Below are 20,442 nucleotides of genomic sequence, written 5' to 3'. Positions count from 1 at the left end.
CGACCCGGGTCCGAGAGCCAGGAACAAGCCTCCATTTGCCCATTCCTGGGGCAGAATCGACGTGGTAGACCTGGGCCCAAAAGCAAGGAATGAGCGACATTTACCGATTTAAGCGCAGGGCCAGATTAAAAAAAGGTCAGTGTGTTGGGGCCTGAGGAAAGTATGGGCTGGCGTTCAGCTCTCTGCTCCATGAGGTTTACTCGTCTCTGTGCTGAAATGAGGTTGGGGCTTGCAACTGAGGTCTCCTGGATTGGCTGCAGCAACGAACTGGCTTCCTGGCTGTGGATTTAGTTCTGTGTGTGATTTGTTTACTCTTTATTGTTTGCACGATTTGCTCTCTTTTCACACATTGGGTGTTTGACGGGTTCTTTGTTTCTGTGGCTGCCTGTAAGAAGACACATTTCAAAGTTGCACAGAGTGTACACACATTGATAATATATGAACTTCAAAGTTCAAGGATAATTTGAAAATCACCATTATGGAACAGACCACACATAGCAACAGAGATGAAGATACACAAGGGAATATTTAACTTTATGTTGGTTCCCCCCATCTAGAATCATAGAATTGTATAGCTCTGAAAGCAGCCATCACTAACACTATCACAGTGCCAGCAACCTGCGTTCAGTTCTGCTGTTACTTGTATATTCATTCTGTGACTGCATGGGTTTCATGGGGGCTGCTCCGGTTTCCTCCCACATGACAAATATTAGATTAGATTAGATTAAACTCAGTCCTTGTTTATTGTCATTTAGAAATGTATGATTTAAAAATGATACAATGTTCCTCCAGAATGATATCACAGAAACACAAGACAAACCAAGACTAAAACTGACAAAAACACATAATTATAACATATAGTTACAACAGTGCAAAGCATTACTGTAATTTGATAAAGAGCAGACCATGGGCACGGTAAAAAAAAGTCTCAAAGTCCTGATAGCCTTATCATCTCACACAGACGATAGAAGGGAGAAACTCTCCTTGTCATGAACCTCCAAACGCCGCAAACTTGCCGATGCAGAACCATTGGAAGCACCCGACTGCAGCGGACTCTGAGTCTGTCTGAAAACCTCGAGCCTCCGACCAGCCCTTCGACACCAAGCACTGAGCACCATCCTCTGCCGAGCGCTTCGACTCTGCCCTGGTCGCCGAGCAACAAGCAAAGCCGAGGCCTCGGGGCCTTCCCCTTCAGAGATTTTGGACCACACAGTAGCAGCAGCAGCAGCAGTGAAGCAGGCATTTCAGAAGTTTCACCAGATATTCCTCCGTGCTCCCACGTCCGTCTCCATCAAATCAGGATTGTGCGCGGCACCCCACTTGACAAATAACAGACATCACCACCAGAGTGGCCGCTGCCATCTTCTCCTCTCAGCTCCTGGATATGTCCAGGTTAGTAGATCAATTGGTCACATTGATGTAATTGGGCAGACTCTTTGGGCCAGAAGAGATGTATGTCTAAATAAAAATAAATACTAAAATCAGATGCTGAAACTTTGAAATATAAACTGAAAATGCCAGAAGCATCTGGAGAGTTAGTCAGTACCTGTGGAGCAAGAAACATAATTAACCATAATTAACATTTCAGGTTAGAGAGCCTTGAGCTGGGAAAAAGGGAGAACAGTGAGTTCTGAATGCAAGACATTTCTTTCTCATGTATTTTGCCAATACTTCATGGCCAGACATATGCAACTCTGCATCATGCTCAAACATTGAATCTATTGTGTTTCTTTATTCTACTATGAATGCCTGCTAGAAGATGAATCTCAGGGTAGCATATGGTGATGTATACACCCTTTGAAAATAAATTGAATTTGAACATTGAGTTGCAGAGCAGGTGGGGTGAGCAATGAATAGGTCAAAGGGAACGTGATATGGGGAGGCTCCGGTTGCCATGGACACAAGTTGTGGCAGGCGTAATGTCAGAGGATGAAAGTACAAAGATGCATAAGATGGTGTCAGATGCAGGCTTGTGTGAGATATGCAGGCTGTGTTAGCAGAAAGAGAGAAAAGCAACATAGAGATTACATTTTTTATGTATTTATTTTATTTACAGGCCCTTCTGGCCCTTCAGGCTGCACCTCCTAGCAACTCACCGATTTAACCCTAGCCTAAATACAGGGCAATTTACAATGACCAATTGACCTACTAAGCGGTACGTCTTGGGCCTGTGGGAGAAAACTGGAACACCAGGAGGAAACCCACACGGTCACAGGGCGAACGTACAAACATTTTACAGGTAGCAGCCAGAATTGAACTCAGAACTCTTGACGTCCGAAGCTGTAACAGTGTTGTGCTATCCGCTACACTACTGTAGCACCCCAGAGAACAGAATAGCAGAGACTTGCGACAGGAAAGGACAGACCATAAGCAATTGATTTCGTTGCCTTCTCCTGTTTATTTTCCCACAGCTAAAATATGTTCCATCATTAGCATAATTATTCAAATGATGTTTACTCTCCTCTGCAGCTCTCCTTAGCGGCATGTTCTTTAAATGAGTAGGACATTATAAGAGAGTATTAGTGCAACACAATTAAGCCTCAAATTATGAAACAGAATCTGATTATCATAATGCAGTAAACCCCAGATTATGTTATTAACAACAACTTTATCATAAATATTGCAAACTTACTCTTTATCTGTATAAACATGGGTGGATCTAAACAAGGGCGGAATTTAACATGATGTTTTATTTTGCACATATTTGTGATGCAGTAACTGCTGCTAAGGACAACTTTTTCTTCCTTGACATTGAGGGCTTGCTCAGGCATTTCAATCAGCCATTAGGACTCAGCACATTGGGAACTCTGGTCCCAAGCCTGGCTTAGAAAGGAGGAGGGCTGGGCATGGGGCTAGCAGCATCATCCCGTATAAACCCAGTACTACAAAAACACCAGCTGAAGCTCTGAAGCCCCTGGGAGAGGAAAAATCTTCACTGAGAAGACATATGATGGGCTACACCTGGGGACAGCTTGAATGACGGGCCCAGGACTCTTGTGATCTGCTGTCAGCAGCATATTCCTCAGTAGGGATGATGGGCTTGCTACATTACTGGAACAAAGTAATAGTGGTATTTATTCTTCCTTGAAGAACATCACCATTAATGATGCCAGTGTTTTAATCTATGCATTTAGCTAATGAGATGGATTTGAAGCTTTCAGCTGCCATGGTGGGATTTTGAGTCATACCTCATCAAACCACTGGTTACCAAGTCTAGTAGAGTATTAGAATCATAGAAAAGTACAGCATAGAAACTGGCCCTTTGGCCCATCTAGTCCATGCCAAAACCATTTATGCTGTCTACTGCCATCGATCTGCACCGGGACCATAATACTCCATACCCCTACTATCCATGTACCTATCCAAAGCACACAAATGATGAAATCAAGCTTGAATGCACCACTTGTGCTGGCAGCTTGTTCCACACACTCACAACCCACTGACTGAAGAATTTTCCCCTCATCTCACTCCTTAAATATTTCAGCTTTCACCCTTAACCCATGACCTCTGATTGAAGTCCCACCCAACCTCAGTGGAAAACGCCTGCTTACATTTACCCTATCTATACCCTTCCTAATTTTGTAACGTGTCTATCAAATCCTCTCAATATTCTAAGTTCTAGGGAATAAGGTCTTAACCTATTCAATTTTCCAGTATAATCATAATTTTGTGTGGTAGTTTAGACAGTGAGTTACTGTAGCTACTAATTAAGTTAGATTTTCCATTCTGACAGACACTCAGCGGCCACTTTATTAGGTACATCTGTACATCTGCTCGTTAATGCAAATATCTGACCAGCCAATCATGTAATAGCAACTCAATACATAAAAGCATGCAGACATGGTCAAAAGGTTCCGTTGTTGTTCAGACCAAACATCAGAATGGGGAAGAAATATGATCTAAGTGACTTTGACCATGGAATGATTGCTGGTGCCAGATGAGGTGGTTTGAGTATCTCCTGGGGTGTTCACGCACAACAGCCACTTGAGTCTTGCAGAGAATGATGTGGAAAAACAAAAATCATCCACTGAGCGGCAGTTCTGTGGGTGAAAATGCCTCCTCAATGAGAGAGGGCAGAGGAGAATGGCCAGACTGGTTCAAGCTGACAGGAAAGTGACAGTAACTCAAATAATCACACATTCCAACAGTGGTGTGCAGAAGAGCGTATGTGAACACACTGCACATCACAGCACACCTTGAAGTGGATGGGCTACCGCAGCAGAACATACACTCAGTGGCCAGTTTGTTAGGTAAGGAGATACCTAATAAAGTTACCCCAGAATGTAGATGCATAACCTTCACAGAGTAGTCAGTTCTCCTCCTTATCTGATCAAAAGGTAGCTTCAGTATAAACCTCCTCCTGTCTTCCCCACCCTTTAGGAAAGTGCAAGATGCAGGAACTACACACATAAAATGCTGGAGGAACTCAACAGGTCAGGCAGCATCTACGGGAGGGAGAAGACAGTCAATGCTTTGGGCTGAGATTAACGGGAAGGAGGAAGAAGCCACAATAAGAAGCAAGATGGAGGGAAAGGAGTACAAGCTGATGAAGAGTCTCGGCCTGAGATGTCAACTGTTTATTCATTTCCGTAGATACTGCTGAGGTCCTCCAGCAAATTGTGTTTGTTGCTTTGGATTTCCAGCATCTGCAGAAATATCTCTCATGTTTGTGAGATGTGGCGGCCGCCACTCCTTCAATGAAAGATCAGAAGTGACAGAGTGAATTCTGGGATTTATTTATAAGCGAGTATTCAACTCAAAATGAAGGATAGGGTGATGAGTTATTGCAAAGGAGTATTGCCTGGGATTAACATAACGGCAGAAACAATATAATCTTGGGAAGCCAGATCGCTGTGAGAATGCAGACACAAGAGATTGCAGATGCTGGAGTCTGGAGCAACAAACAATCTGCTGGGGGAGCTCAGCGAGTCGGGCAGCATCCGTGGGGGAGAGGAACTGTTGGTGCTTCAGGTTGATATCCTGCATTAGGACACTTCCTTGGGAATATGCTAATAATCCTAGTTTCAAAGAAAGGTGAGTGCAGTTGTTCTCACAGAAACAGAGAAAGACAAGAGAGAGGTGGTCAAAGTGGAGAAGAGGTTATGAAGGTGAATGCAAAGTTGATCAGTGTTATCAATGACAGCAGAAATGTAGATATGGATGGTTGGCATCTGTCTGTCTCAAAGGTGATCATTATCATCACAAGCCTGGGCAAAAGGTGTGGAGATCCTGAATAATCAACATTCTCTTCTTGGGCTCACCCGTGTAGTCCAATGGAAAGCTTATGAAGCAATACGTTTGGCACCAGCTTGACTGAATGAGCTGCGGGAAGGACGTTCAGTGACATCCAGCTGCCTTAGGGGCTCCACTCCGGATTCGCTGTCTGGGTTTACTCCCGTAGCCTTCGTCTCTCCCGAGGCTGCCCACCCCACAAGACAGTAGAGCTATTACTGGGTATCTGCTCATAGCTGGATATCTTGTTCACGAGCACCAGGGCATGTCCATACGCCGGTAGGCCTGCATTCTATGTGAGCAGGGTCCAGGCCTCCTCCCCGTCCTCTGTAGTTCAGCCTGAGTCCAAAAGAGGCTCAGTTTCTGTGTGTCACCAGCAAGGAGACACTACATGGGGATTGCTGTTGGAGAGGCTATGTACTGGCAGGAAGGGACTTACACATTCAACTCTCCTTTTCGCAAGACTGATAGCCAGCGGTGGAAGCTAAAAGTGAGAGTGACAAGCACTACCCACTACACTAATACACTAGGCACGTCACAACAGCCATGTAGACGTAAGAACATACATAAGAACCTGCTGTATTGCAGAGAGTCATTAGAGCCATAGAAAAGTACAGCACGAGAACAGGCCCTTCAGCCCATCTAGTCCATGCTGAACCATTTAAACTGCTTCGTCCCATCGACCTGCACTGGGACCATAGCTTTCCACACCCCTACCATCCATGTGCCTAAACTTCTCTTAAATGTTGAAATCAAGCTCACATGCATCACTTGCACTGGCAGCTCGTTCCACACTCTCATAACCCTCTAAGCGAACAGATTTCCCCTCACGTTCCCTGTAAACCTTTCATCTTTTACTCTTAACCCATGACCTCTACTTGTTATCCCACCCAACCTCAGTGAAAAAAGCCTGCTTGCATTTGGGCCGAGATCCTGCATCAGTCCTGAAGAATTGTCGCGGCCTAACATCGACTGTTTATATTCATTTCCATAGATACTGCCTCTGCTGAGTTCCTCCAGCATTTTGTGTGTGTTGCTTTGGATTTCCAGCATCTGCAGACTGTCTCGTGTTTGTTAATGCAGAGATTTCTCCCTGTCTCGTACTGACTAATTAACTTCTCCCCTGTGCTGACATTTAATTTTCTCTGTAATGTTAATTTTCTGCAAAGCTCACTCTGTATGATAAGAAAATTAGACTCACTAGATATATGTTTGTTTCAGTATTCCTGCATCTGTAGGTTTTTGCATATTGATTGGGTTTAAGGCAGTGTTTTGAGAATATTTCTGAAACATTACAAGCTTTGAGGTCAAATAGTCACTTTTATACATCAATGTGCAAATATGCCAAAGGATAATTACCAAATCTTTTTGAAGTCACAATATCTCATATCTTGAAAAATGTATTAAGTATCTTGTATGACAGTGTCACAACTACTCAAAGTTCAAAGTGTCCAATGCAATCTAGCTATCCAATACAAGTCTTTGGAAGCTTATCTAAATGATGCAAATAAATAACAAAGCACAAGTCCCAGCTTGACAGATAATAGAACAGGAGTTGGGATGTTATGTTGAAATAGTGGAAGACATTGGCGAGGCCTAATTTGGAGTATTGTGCGCAATTTTGGTCACCTACCACAAGGAAAGATGTCAATAAGATTGAAAGTGTACATAGAAAATTTACAAGGATTTTTGCCAGGACTGGAGTACCCGAGTTATAAGGAATGATTGAAAAGGTTTGAACTTTATTCCCTAGAATGTAGAAGATTAAGGAGAGATTTGATAGAGGTATACAAAATTATGAGGGATATAGGTAGGGTAAATGCAAGCAGGCCTTTCCCACTGAGGTTGGGTGAGATTATAACTGGATGTCATGGGTTAAGGGTGAAAGGTGAAATGTTTAAGGGGAACATGAGGGGAAACTTCTTCACTCAGAGGATGGTGAGATTGAGGAGCGAGCTGCCAGTGCAAGTGGTGGGTACGATTTTGATTTTGGCATTTATGAGAAGTTTGGATGGGTACAATGGGTACATAGGTGGAGGAGGTGGCAGTATGGAGTGATAAGGTCTGGGTGCAGGTCAATGGGACTAGGCCATTTAAATAGTTCAGCATGGACTAGGTGGGCTGAAGGGTGTGTTTTTATGCTGTAGTCTCCTGTGACTCTATGACTGTATAAGGAGTAGAAAGAGTGAAATTAGAAAGACTAATAAACTTATGAGAAAGTTTGAAAGACTAGAGAGGTTGAAATTTATCTGCTATCTTATATTCTGGAGTTATAAGGTTGTCACATGTATATTGAACTTCCCTTCTGAGATTTGGTGCACTCAAGAAACCAAATTTCATGAGTAGATTACAATGGACATTGAGGACACATGAGGGACTGCAGATGCTGGAATATGCTGAAAGAGTACATCATAAACGCAGGAGATTCTGCAGAGGCTGGAAATCCAGAGTAAAGGCTGATTTATACTTGTGCGTCAAGCTTGCGCTGTAGCCTACGCAAGTGCGCAATGCCGTTGTGAGCATTTATACTTGTGCGTTGGTGTGTCTGTGTCGCTCTGCAATTCGCGCATGTCACACATGCGCACACACCTGCCCGTGCAAGGCTTCATGGTCACGGTAGTCTTTTTCGGGGTAAACAAGTTTGAAGCGAGCGTCTTTTTTTGTAAAAGTGAAATGTGTCTTCCATAATTTAAGAGGTCTGTAAAGCATTATGGAAAGCATTGCAGCCAGAGTTCCTTCCCTGCCCATCAGTCGCCCAATGGAAAGCGGAGGAGGAAATGCGATGCTACCAAGCGGACCAATCACAGTTGTTGCAGTCTGCATTGCCGCGACGCGTAGTTACATTTTGGGAGAGGTGTGCGTCAGGCTACAGCATAGGGATCTGCGTAGGGTTCGCGGTTACGCTGTACTTACGGCGGCGATTTGATGCAGAAGTATAAATCAGCCATTACTCACACGAAATGCTGGGGGATCTCAGCAGGTCAGGCAGCATCTATGCAGAGGAATAAAAAGGTGATGTTTCGGGCCGAGACTCTTCATCAGGACTAATTGCTGGAGGAACTCAGCACTGGCACCCATGGGGTACAGGGGAGTGGGGGGGAGGTAGAGGGATTGTCGACATTTCAGGCGGAAACCCTGCATCAGGACTAAGGATGAAAAGGGGGACTGACCAGTGTAAAGAGGAGAGGGGAGGTATTGAGGCAGGGGTCAGCAAGTGATCATCGGAACAAGGAGCGGAGAAGTATGAGTCATAGACTGAGCCTGGAAATAGAGGGGTGTAGCTGAAAAATAGGGATAATGATAGACAGAGAAATACAAAAAAGGGGCAAATGTAGCCACTTTCTCTAGTCTTAAATGCATTGTAGTCTTTGGAGACACAAGAAAAACTGAAGATGTGGTATTCTGGGCCCATTACTCCTTCTCTTTCCCCTCCCCTACTCCCCATCTAACCTGTCCCTCACCCACTCCTTCCTTCATCTCTTCTCTACCTCCATCCCTTCATTCCATGGTCCTCTGTCCTCTCCCACCAACCTTTTGCCTCTTCCATCTACACCTGCCATCCTCTCAGATCATTTCCGCTTCTTCCCCTCTCACTGGATCCAGCTATCACCACCAGCCCATGCCCGTCTCCCTCCCACACTCTTCTATTCTGGCTCCTGCCCCCTTTCCTTTCCAGTCCCGATGAAGAGACTTAGGTCAAAACTTCAATGTTTATTTCAATCCATAGATGCTGCCTCACCTGCTGAATTCCTCCAGCATATTTTTTATATGCATTCGAGTTTTTGGCATCGGTCAGACCACATCTGGACTATTGTGAGCAGTTTTGGGTCCCTTATCTGAGAGAGGATGTTCTGGCATTGGAGAAGGTCCAGTCGAAGCTCATGAGAATGATCTTGGGAATGAAAGGGCTAACGTAGGAGATTGAATGGATGTGGAAGAGATGTTTCCTATAGTGGGGGAGCCTAAGACCAGACGGTACAGCCTTAGAATAGAGGGACATCCATTTAGAATGGAGGTGAGGAGGAATTTCTTTAGCCAGATGGTGGTGAGGTTGTGGAATTCATTTCCACTGATAACAGTGCAGGACAAGTCACTGGGTACATTTAAAGCAGAGGCTGATAGGTTCTTGATGAGTCAGGGCTTCAAAGGTTACATGGAAAAGGCAGGAGAATGGGGTTGAAAGGGATAATAAATCAACCATGATGGAATGGCAGAGCAGACTTGATGGGCTGAATGGACTAATTCTTCTCCTATGCCTTATGGTCTTTTGTTTTGTTCAGCCAGACTCATGGTCAGAAAATAGTTAGCATGAAATATAGCTTGAATGCAGGTCTCTACAGTACATGTAAAGGTGAGTTGTGATTTAATAGCACTTAATATAAATTGGGTAATGTTCTTCCCTTGACCAAGGCAAGTTCGGAACCCCTACACTGCTCCACCACACTCCCATTGTTTTGACAACCATTATGACATCCATGCAACAAATTACAAAATCCATGTTGATTAATAGCCTGAAAGCCCATGTGTAATTGAAATTAATGAGGAATACAGCATATGGAAATGATGCATTATTACAAGAATTAGCTATTAATTTTAATCCTGTGTGTCACTTGCTTGAATTGGAAAATGTCTATGTATTGCAACAAGAAACTATTCCAAGCACATTCATGGTTTAAGCAGCAATTCTAAATGTGATGAATGCTTGATAGGTTTGGTAACATGGCCGTTGTGTTATTGAGCTGGTAAAGTAAAAGGCTGGGTGAATGCGAGTTTAAGTCCAACTGCAGCATATGGGAAATTTTAAAACAGTGAATTAAATTAATGTGTAATTAAAAATCTGCTTTGATAATCCTGAACATTCAGTTCCCAGCAAAAGCAATATGGCTTGGAAATTTGCCATACTTATCTGAGTTGGCTTATTCTAGTCTTCCTGACCCACAGATACACTCAATGGTCTGTTTATTAGTCACCTCCTGTATCTAATCAAGGCACCAGAGTGTATGCTCATGGTCTTCTGCTGCTGTAGCCCATGCACTTCAAGGTTCAATGTGTTATGCATTCGGAGATGCTCTTCTGCACATCACTGCTGTAACACGTGGTTATTTGAGTTACTGTCGACTTTCTGTCAGCTTGAACCAGTCTGACTATTCTCCTCTGAACTCTATCATTAACCTGATGTTTTCACTCACAGATCTGCTGCTCACTAGATGTTTTTTGTTTCTTGCGCCATTCTCTGTAAACTCTAGAACAGGGTTTCCCAACCTTTTCTGTGCCATGAACCAATACCATCAAGCGAAGGGTTCATGGAACTCAGGTTGGGAACCCCTACTCTAGGGACTATTGTGCACGAAAATCCAAGGAGATCAGCAGTTTCTGAGACACTCAAATCAACCTGTCTGGCACCAACAACCATTCCACAGTCAACGTCACTTAGATTACATTTCTTCCCCATACTGATGTTTGGTCTGAACAACAACTGAACCTCTTGACCATGTCTGCCTGCTTTTATGCATTAAGTTACTGCCACATGATCAGTTGATTATATACTTACATTAATGAGAAGGCCAACAGATATACCTAATAAAGTGGCCACTGAGAATATGTTGGTGATTTTGCTCTGCATTCTGGCTGTATGATGTAGTGTCTGTTTGTACGGATTAGTTATCATAATCCAGGGGCCAGGCCTCCAAAAGCAGGAACAACATTTCATGTCCCACTGTGTCAGATGGAAAATTTAATTTGGAGTGATAGGAATGAAATTAATCTGGCTAGTTAACAGCCCTAAAGAAAGAAACCTGTAATTATTACCAGGCCAGCTTGAAACATGACTCTGGTCCCAGAGAAACAACCCAGTTCTTTTCACACCTCAAACAGAATTTGCGAAAGGCAGCAAAAATTTTGTGAATTTATAAAAAGAAAAAAAATTGGCTTAGAAAGCAAATTACTTCAGATCAACCATCCACTTCGAATGGGCTTCAGCAATCCAAGATGATGGGCCACTCCTCTCCTTCAAGGTTAACTGAGAATGGGCAATAACACTGACACAAGGGATTCTGCAGATGCTGGAAATCCAAAACAGCACACACGAAACACTGGAGGAGCTCAGCAGGGGAGAGAGGCAGCATTTATGGAGAGGAATAAACAGTCGGTGTTTCAGGCTGAGTCTCTTCATCAGTCAGCTGTTTATTCCTCTCCACTGATGCTGCCTAACCTGCAGAGTTCCTCCTGCATTTTGTGTGTGTTGATAATAAACACTGGACTTTTTAACCTTCCTCTACCAGCAAAACCACATGTGAAAATAAAATATAGTTTTTAAAAATTCCCCAATTTTTCAGGAGATTCTTTATGATAGAGTCATAGAGAAATACAGCACCAAAAAGACCCTTTGGCCCAAACGTGTCCATGCTAACCAAGATGTATATTAAAGCTAAACCAGTTTCCCAGCACTTGGCCTGCAGGTCCTACAAAAAGTAGTGGATATGGCCCAGTAGTGGATACAGGTAAAGCCCTCCCCACCATTGGACACAGCTACATGGAGTGTCGTCAAGGGAAAACAGCGTCCATCATCAAAGACCCCCACCACCCAGGCCATGCTATCTTCTCACTGCTGCCATCAAGAAGTAGGTACAGGAGCCTCAGGACTATCACCACCAGGTTCAGGAACTGTTATTAGCCCTCAACCGTCAGGCCCGTGAACCAAAAGGGATAACTTCACTTAACTTCACTTGCCCATCTCTGAAATGTTCCCACGAGCTATGAACTCACTCTCAAGGACTTTTCATCTCATGTGTTTGGAAACTATTGTTTGTTTGTTTATTTATTTATTATCTTGCACTGGTTATACACCCAGTTAGTGCATTCTTTCACTGATTCTATTATGGTTATTGGATTTATTGAGTATGCTCACAAGAAAAGGAATCTCAGGATTAAATATGGTAGTTTATATGTACTTTACTAATAAAGTTTTGAACTTGTACGTCTCTAAAATCTTGTCATCCATATACCTGTCCACATAGTTTTCAAATGTATCTAATATACCTGCTCAACCAGTTTGTCTGGCAGCTCGTTCGCTGTATTTACCTTCTACAGTGTAAAAAGTTTGCCCCATGTTCTTAGTAAACCTTTCACCTCTCCTTATGAAAGGTCTCATCCCGAAAAGTTGACTGTTTAATCCCCTCCACAGATGCTGCCTGACTTGCTGAATTCCTCCGGCATGTGGCGTAGATTGTTTAAAATCATAAGACCATAAGACATAGGAACAGAGTTAGGCCACTCAGCTCTTCAAATCTGCTCCACCATTCCATCATGGCTGATTTATTATCCCTCTCAACCCCATTCTCCTGTCTTCTCTCCATAACCTTTGACACCCTTAATAATCAAGAAGCCATCAACCTCTGCTTCAAATACACCCAAAGACTCGTCCTCCACAGCCCTCAGTGGCACTGAATTTCACAGATTCACTGCCCTCTGGCTAAAGAAATTCCTGGTCATCTGTTCTAAAGGGATGTACTTGTATCCTGAGGTTTCACCCTCAGGTCCTGGACTCCACAACTGTAGTTAATATCCTCCCAATGTCCATGTTATCTAAACCAGGGTTTCCCACTCCTTTTTATGCCATGGACCAATACTATTAAGCAAGGGATCCATGGACCCCAGGTTGGGAACCCCTGATGTAGGTCTTTCAGTGTTTGAAAGTTTTCAGCAAGATCATCCTCCTCCTCTTTCTTCTAAAGTTCTCTTATGTCCTCTTGTTTTTGATTCCCACACCCTGGAAAAAAGACCCACCACCCAATCTGTGCCCCTCTGCCTCAATATTCTACATCACGATCTTGCCCTTCCTTTCTGGGTCTGTAAACTCGGGGCGGGGGGCTGCTGGAAGAGTTCATGCACATGAGGCAGACAGGAAGTCTAAGAGGCAGATTTTTTTTCATGTCGATGTTATCATTCCAGATAAGTGTGAACGTTTTGAAGCAAAGTTCTGAAATAATGAGCAGATGGTTGGAAAATATTGTGCTAAGGTTGCAAAGCTGCTAAGCATTTAAAATGTGCATTCTGTCTTGCTGGCATGGAAGCTGAAGCATTTGGAAGTGAATTTTAGTGGAAATTGTCCATCTCATCAATCATACCCTCAGTCACAAGAGCCCAATTGAATCACTCCTTTCCTTTCAGTTACTGTACTGGTTCATCTCCTCTCCTCTTGCTTCCTTTGGGGTAATTGTGGCTTTTGAGATTCCGATTTATATATCACAGGTACAGTACTGTGTAAAAAAGCCTACCTCTGACATCCCGTTTATACGTCCCTTCTTGTGAGCGTGTCGGTGTCCTCCAGGTAGTCTGGATTCCTCATGTAGTCCAAAGACACACCAGACTGTAATTTATATTGCTTCCCTTCAGATTGTTGGTGTTTTCTTTCTTGTGGCCAATTGGCGGGTGGGTGATCTGTTAATTTATTGTGTGTAAGATGGTGGTTGGGGTTTTTCTATGCTACTAACACTGTTCTTTTCTGCAAGTGAGGGGGTCAGGGATTGTTATTGTAGCTGTTTTTCTGTGAGTGAGGGTTTTGGGGATTGTTGTTGACGCTGTTGTCCTGTGAGTGAGGGGATCAGGGATTGTTATTGTAGCTGCTGTTTTTCTGTGAGTGAGGGTGTTGTCGATTGTTATTGTCGTTGTTTTTTTCTGCAGAGTAGGGGAGGGGATTTGATGATATTGTTGCTGTTTTTTTCTTCAGGGAGGTTGTTGGGGATTTTGGGGTCTGTGAGTTTTGTTTCTTTTCTTTGTCATGCTGGCGGGGAGTTGATGTTTTTTCTCTCAACAACTCCCATGGTCTTTCTGTATTTCGTGGCTATCTGGAGAAGACAAATATCAGAGATGCATTGCACATGCATACTTTGACAATAAAATGAACCTTGAACTTTTGAACCTTTGGTCAGTAGGTCTTTATAAATTGTCATGTGATTAGGCTAGTGTTAGGTGGGTTGCTGAGTGTTGCATCTCATTGGACCAAAAGGGCTTCCTCCACACTCTATCTCTAAATAAAAAATAAAAATGAAAGGGTTAAAAAAGATCAACCTAACCCTTTCCTCCTACATAGCCCTCCATTTTTCTATAATCCATGTGCTTAGCTAAGAGTTCCTTAATGTATCTGCTTCTACCACCACTTCTAGGAGCGCGTTCCACGCACCCAACACTCTCTGCGTAAAAAACTCACCTCTGACAAGCGTCCCATAATTTCCTCCAATCGACTTAAAATTATACCCTTATGCATTAGCCATTTCTGTCCTGGGAAATGGTAGAATATCTTAAAATGTAGAAGTGAAAATCTGTGTATGTTTTTCCACACTCACAGATAAAATCAAAAACCAATTCGTGGGGAAACTGGTGAGATTTAAAGATGCAATCAAAATATATTTTAGATTTCCATTCAGCTTTAGTTATCACACGTACATTGAAACATACAGTGAAATGTGTTGTTTATGTTAACAACCAACACACCCAAGGATGCGTTAAACAGTTGAGGCCAGTTCATTGGCTATATTTAAGAGGGAGTTAGATATGGCCCTTGTGGCTACGTGGGTCGGGGGTATGGAGGGAAGGCTGGGGCGGGGTTCTGAGTTGGATGATCAACCATGATCATAATGAATGGCGGTGCAGACTCGAAGGGCCGAATGGCCTACTCCTGAACCTATTTTCTATGTTTCTATGTTTCTATGTGCTGGGAGCAGTCTGCAAGTGTCACCAACATAGCATGCCCTCAATATGGCAGAAAAACCCAGACAACAAAACAAAACACAACGAGCCACAAAATAACAGCAAAACAAACCCCATTCTTCTCTCCCTCCTACCCACACACCCACACAGTCCTCCAGCCTCAGGACAGGGTGCCTTCGGCCTCCGGGCTCCAGCGGACTCAGAGTCACAGATACCGGGCCTTCAACTTCCCTGGTGGACTGATTCGCAGACGGTCACACTCTCGGGGCTTGGATGTATTTCAGGGAAAGCTGGATGTAGAGGAGAGAAACAAACTGGGGTTTTGTGGCAAAAGGACTACAAGTTGCAATAGCGGAGGCACATCTTAATATCTTGGTTGAGTGAGCGAGGGCTTTTCTCTTTGGAGTGAAGGAGGACGGGGTGACTTGATAGAGGTATAGGTGACAAGGGGCGTAGAATGGACAGCCAGAGACTTTTTCCCCAAGGTAGAAATAGCTAATATGAAGAAGCATAATTATGGGGGGGGGTGTTGTCAGAGGTAATTTTTTTTACAAGGAGAGTGGTGGGTGTATGGATTGTGTAGATGCCAAGTCTTTGGGTATACTTAAAGTGGAGGTGGATAGGTTCTTGATTAGTCAGGGCATCAAAGATTATGGGGAGAAGACAGGAAAATGGGGTAGAGGGGGATAATAAATCAGCCTTGATAGAATGGCAGAGCAGATTCAATGGGCCAAATGTCCTGATTTTGCTCCTGTGTCTTATTGTCTTGTGTTCTAAGGCACTCTATGACTGTCTCCAGTGGTAAAATGTACAGTAAAATGTGCTATTCTAATTCCTAGACAGGGAAATCTCATTCATCAAAAGAATCAGAATCAGGTTTATTATTGCTGGCATATATCTTGAAATTTGTTGTTCTGTGACAGCAGTACAGAGCAATACATGAAATATGTTATAAGTTACCATAAGAAATATATATAAAAATTTAATAAGTAATGCAAGGAGAGAGCAAAAATAGTTCATTGTGCGTTCAGAAACCTGATGGCGGAGGGGAAGAAGCTGTTCCTCACGCGTTCAGTGTGTGTCTTCAGATTCCTGTACCTCCTCTCTGATGGCGGCTGTGAGAAGAGGGCATGTCCTGGGTTGTGGGGGTTCAAAATGATGGATGTGCCTTTCTGAGGCATCGCTTTTTGAAGATGTCCTCGATGGTGATGAAACCAGTGCCTGTGTTGCAGCCGTCTGCGTTTACAACCCTCTGTGACTTTTTCTAATCCTTCGTGATATTTACTTGCCTAGAATGATTGGCTTGTTTCCATGATGTAGCTTTTCCACAATTCTCAGCAATTTGTAAGTAAGTATTTCCTTTTAGTCTACTAAGGCTACCAGCAGCATGACCTTTACACCCTGAAGAATGTTGTGTGATATCTCCTTAACTTATGTATGAGTTAAGTTCGTGGCCTAAGGTAGAAGGAGTCAATTTTAGAAAACCTAGCACATTTATTTTTCAACATAGTTCCCTCCTTCATTTATACACTTAGTCCAGAGGTCGTGGAGCATACGGATCTTGGACCTCCAGAAAGCGTCCACAGCAGGGGTGATTGATAAGTTCGTGGCCTAAGGTAGAAGGAGATGAGTTATACGGCTCTCATTACATGCGCATGCAGGTCAACTCTTTGAGTGATTATGCAGAAAGTTTGAAGTTAATAACTCAGCAGGGGTGAATGATAAGTTTGTGGCCTAAGGTAGAAGGAGATGAGTTATTAACTTCAAACTTCCTGCATAATCACTCAAGGAGTTGAACTGCATGCGCATGCAACGAGAGCCGTATAACTCATCTCCTTCTACCTTAGGCCACGAACTTATCAATCACCCCTGCTGTGGACGCTTTCTGGAGGTCCAAGATCCGTATGCTCCACGACCTCTGGACTAAGTGTATAAATGTAGGAGGGGACTATGTTGAAAAATAAATGTGTTAGGTTTTCTAAAATTGACTCCTTCTACCCTAGGCCACAAACTTATGAATCACCACTCATATTTTGCAATGTTAGCATGAGCTGTGATAATGACAGATTAAACCTAGACACATGAAGTCATATCAAGCACATTTCTTTAATTGAGATCTGGCACCCAGAAACCACTGGGGGTCTTGCAGTCTACAGCAACGCCAGATAGGGAAGTGCAGCCTTGCAGGCATCACAGCTCTGATACCCCTTGCTAATACAAGGGGTAAAGAATTATGACTGTCTGCATTAACCACTCAGTCGTTAACTTTCCAGTCAAACGTTTGATTGACTAAATGCTAATGAGACAAAAGTAGCAGATACTTCTTAGTCATATGGCTAATAAATCATCTCAGTGCCGGAAAAGTCAGACTTTGTCCGAACTTTGTCCACCAGAAAGGTGGTTTACTGAGGAGCACTTGGTTACCACGGACACCGACTGACGCAACAACTGCAGCTCTTCTTTACAAAGGGTCCTGAGCACAATGAAGTGATAGATAGATAGGAATCTACCTATTTATTTAGAGAACGCAGCAGGCCCAGGCAGCATCTCTAGGAAGAGGTACAGTTGCCGTTTTGGGCCGAGACCCTTCGTCAGGACTAACTGAAAGAAGAGCTAGTAAGAGATTTGAAAATGGGAGGAGGAGGGGGAGATCTGAAATGATAGGAGAAGACAGGAGGGGGAGCGGTGGAGCCAAGAGCTGGACAGGTGATTGGCAAAAGGGATATGAGAGGATGGGGTACGAGGAGGAGGTGGGACATTAGCGGAAGTTTGAGAAGTCAATGTTGATGCCATCAGGTTGGAGGCTACCCACATGCCATCAGGTTTATCCGTTATTTGTTTATATACACACATTCTTTTTCTCTCTCTCCTTTTTCTCCCTCTGTCCCCCTCACTATACCCCTTGTCCATCCTCTGTTTTTTTCCCCCCTCGCCCCTTTTCTTTCTCCCTATTCCTCCTGTCCCATAATCCTCTCATATCCCTTTTGCTAATCAACTGTCCAGCTCTTGGCTCCATCCCTCCCCCTCCTGTCTTCTCCTGTCATTTCGGATCTCCCCCTTCCCCTCCCACTTTCAAATCTCTTACTATCCCTTCTTTCAGTTAGTCCTGACGAAGGGTCTCGGCCCGAAATGTCGACTGTACCTCTTCCTAGAGATGCTGCCTGGCCTGCTGCGTTCACCAGCAACTTTTATGTGTGTTGCTTGAAATTCCAGCACCTGCAGATTTCCTTGTGCTTGCGTATTTATTTAGAGATACAGCACTGTAATAGGCCCTCGCAGCCCAATCAGACTTACGAACAGACCTTTTATTCAATAAGATGGACTCTTGACCTCACAATCTACCTTATGGTTTTGAATGTTATTGTTTACCTGTACTGCACGTCCTCTGTAGCTTTTATGCTTTAGTCTGCATTGATATTGCTTTTACCGGGTTCTTCCTAATGACTTGATCTGACTGAACAGAATACAAGACAAGCTTTTCACTGTATCTTTGTACACGTTAGTGGAAAGTTACAGTACCAATTAGTGTAGCATTATTATAGTGCCAGCTGTAAGAGTGGTGGTTGCTTCCTGCCGCTGTCTATAAGGGGATTTTACGTTCTCCCCGTGACCACGTGGGTTTCCTCCGGTTTCTTTCCACATTCCAAAGACGTACGTTTAAGGTTAGTGAGTCACGGGCATGCTATGTTGACGCTGGAAGTGTGGTGTCATCAGCAGGCTGCCCCAGCACTATTCTTGTTGATTTCATTTGCTGCAAATGATACGAATCACTGTATGTTTCAACGTACTGTGCAGGTCACAAATAAAGCTAACTGTATCTATCTTTATGTGACAATAACTTCAATTACCAAGTTCTGTGAAAGTATTTAATGGGCTGTTCTTTGAGGGCGAGAGAATGCTGGTCAAGGCTCTTTGAATAAGCTTTTGATCACCGTTCTAATCCCTCTATGCTCCACTTACCTCTATACTGACCACTGGTACATTTTTCTTCTGTATTGAAAGTAAGGTAGAAACTCAAAGCACTGTCGTCAACCATACTGTTGAAATGGAGTCTCAGGCTGCACCATCCATGACATTGATGGTGAGACAGGGATTTTACGCAAGGCTGGGGTTAGAACATAGTAAACCTACAGCACAATACAGGCCCTTCGGTCCACAATACTGTGCCGGACATAGACTTACTTTAGAATTTACCTAGGGATACCCATAGCCATACCATAGGGTTCCATCTCCAGTGTTAACAGTTCTGTTACTAAGGAACAGAATGCCGATATGGAAAAGTAAAAAAAAATCCAACCTAGTTTAAATTACTTTGCACGCATTAAATGTTTCATTCCGCAATAACCTGAGGATGATTAGTCGTTGAATGTGGAACGTTACAGATGAATTAACACACATGCAATTGTTGTTTGAATGAGTGCTGCATAGAGCCTTGAGTTTTATCTACACCAGCTCAGCCACTATAATTAGAAGAATTAATGTTAAGTAAATCTGTTTCTGGAGATTGTTTGTGTAGCAAGATCTTGATCTTTGGGCCTGTACTGGCTGCAGGTCAGAAGAATGGGGGGGGGGTGAATTTTATTGAAACCTATTGAATATTGAAAGGCCTAGATAGATTGGATGTGGAAAGGATGTTTCCTATAGTCGGGGAGTCTAGAACCAGAGGATGCAACCTCAGAATACAAGAATGTCCCTTTAGAACAACTATGAGGAGCAATTTCTTTAGCCAGACGGTGGTGAATCTGTGGAATTCATTGCCACAGACAGTTGTGAAGGCCAAATCATTAGGTATATTCAAAGCAGATGGGTTCTTGATTATTAAGGATGTCAAAGATTATGGAGAGAAGGCAGGAGAATGGGGTTGAGAGGGATAATAAATCAGCCATGATGGAATGGCAAAGCAGACACGATGGGCCGAATGGCCTAATTCTGCTTCTATGTCTTATGGTCTTATGGCCTAAACATCTGAGAGTATATCCAAACTCTGATCTACAAGAGTAGAACCTGGGTTGGAAACTCCAACCGGAAACCTGCTCCATTATTGTCAAAGTCAATGTAAATTTATTGTCAAAGTGCGTGTATGTTAGCATGTACTACTGGGACGTTCATTTTCTGGCAGTCATTTACAGGAAAACAAATAAATACAACAGAATCCATGAAAACCATACACAAAGAATCACAACCAACCAATGTGCAAAAGAAGACAAACTTTTCAAATAAAAATTAATACTGAGAACATGAGTTTGAAGATGCATGAGTTATGGAGTCATTGATAATTTCTTTCCAGTTTTAGTGGGTGCACAACGGTAGAGGTTCCTGACTGTGGGATCGAGGATCGGGCATTAGGGAATTTCCTCATCTCTTGATTCACTGTCAAGATTCATTAACACCACTGTGTGCTAATTCACAAGCCCTGGACTGTTTGGCTTGTAAGTAGCTACACTGAATCCTAAAGTAGGGTTTTGACTTTAAACGTGGACAGTTGACCTGATGCTGCCTGAC

This window comes from Mobula birostris, chromosome 11 (assembly GCF_030028105.1).
Source record: "Mobula birostris isolate sMobBir1 chromosome 11, sMobBir1.hap1, whole genome shotgun sequence".
In the NCBI taxonomy this organism is placed as follows: Eukaryota; Metazoa; Chordata; class Chondrichthyes; order Myliobatiformes; family Myliobatidae; genus Mobula; species Mobula birostris.
Note: the sequence above shows the minus strand (reverse complement) of the source record.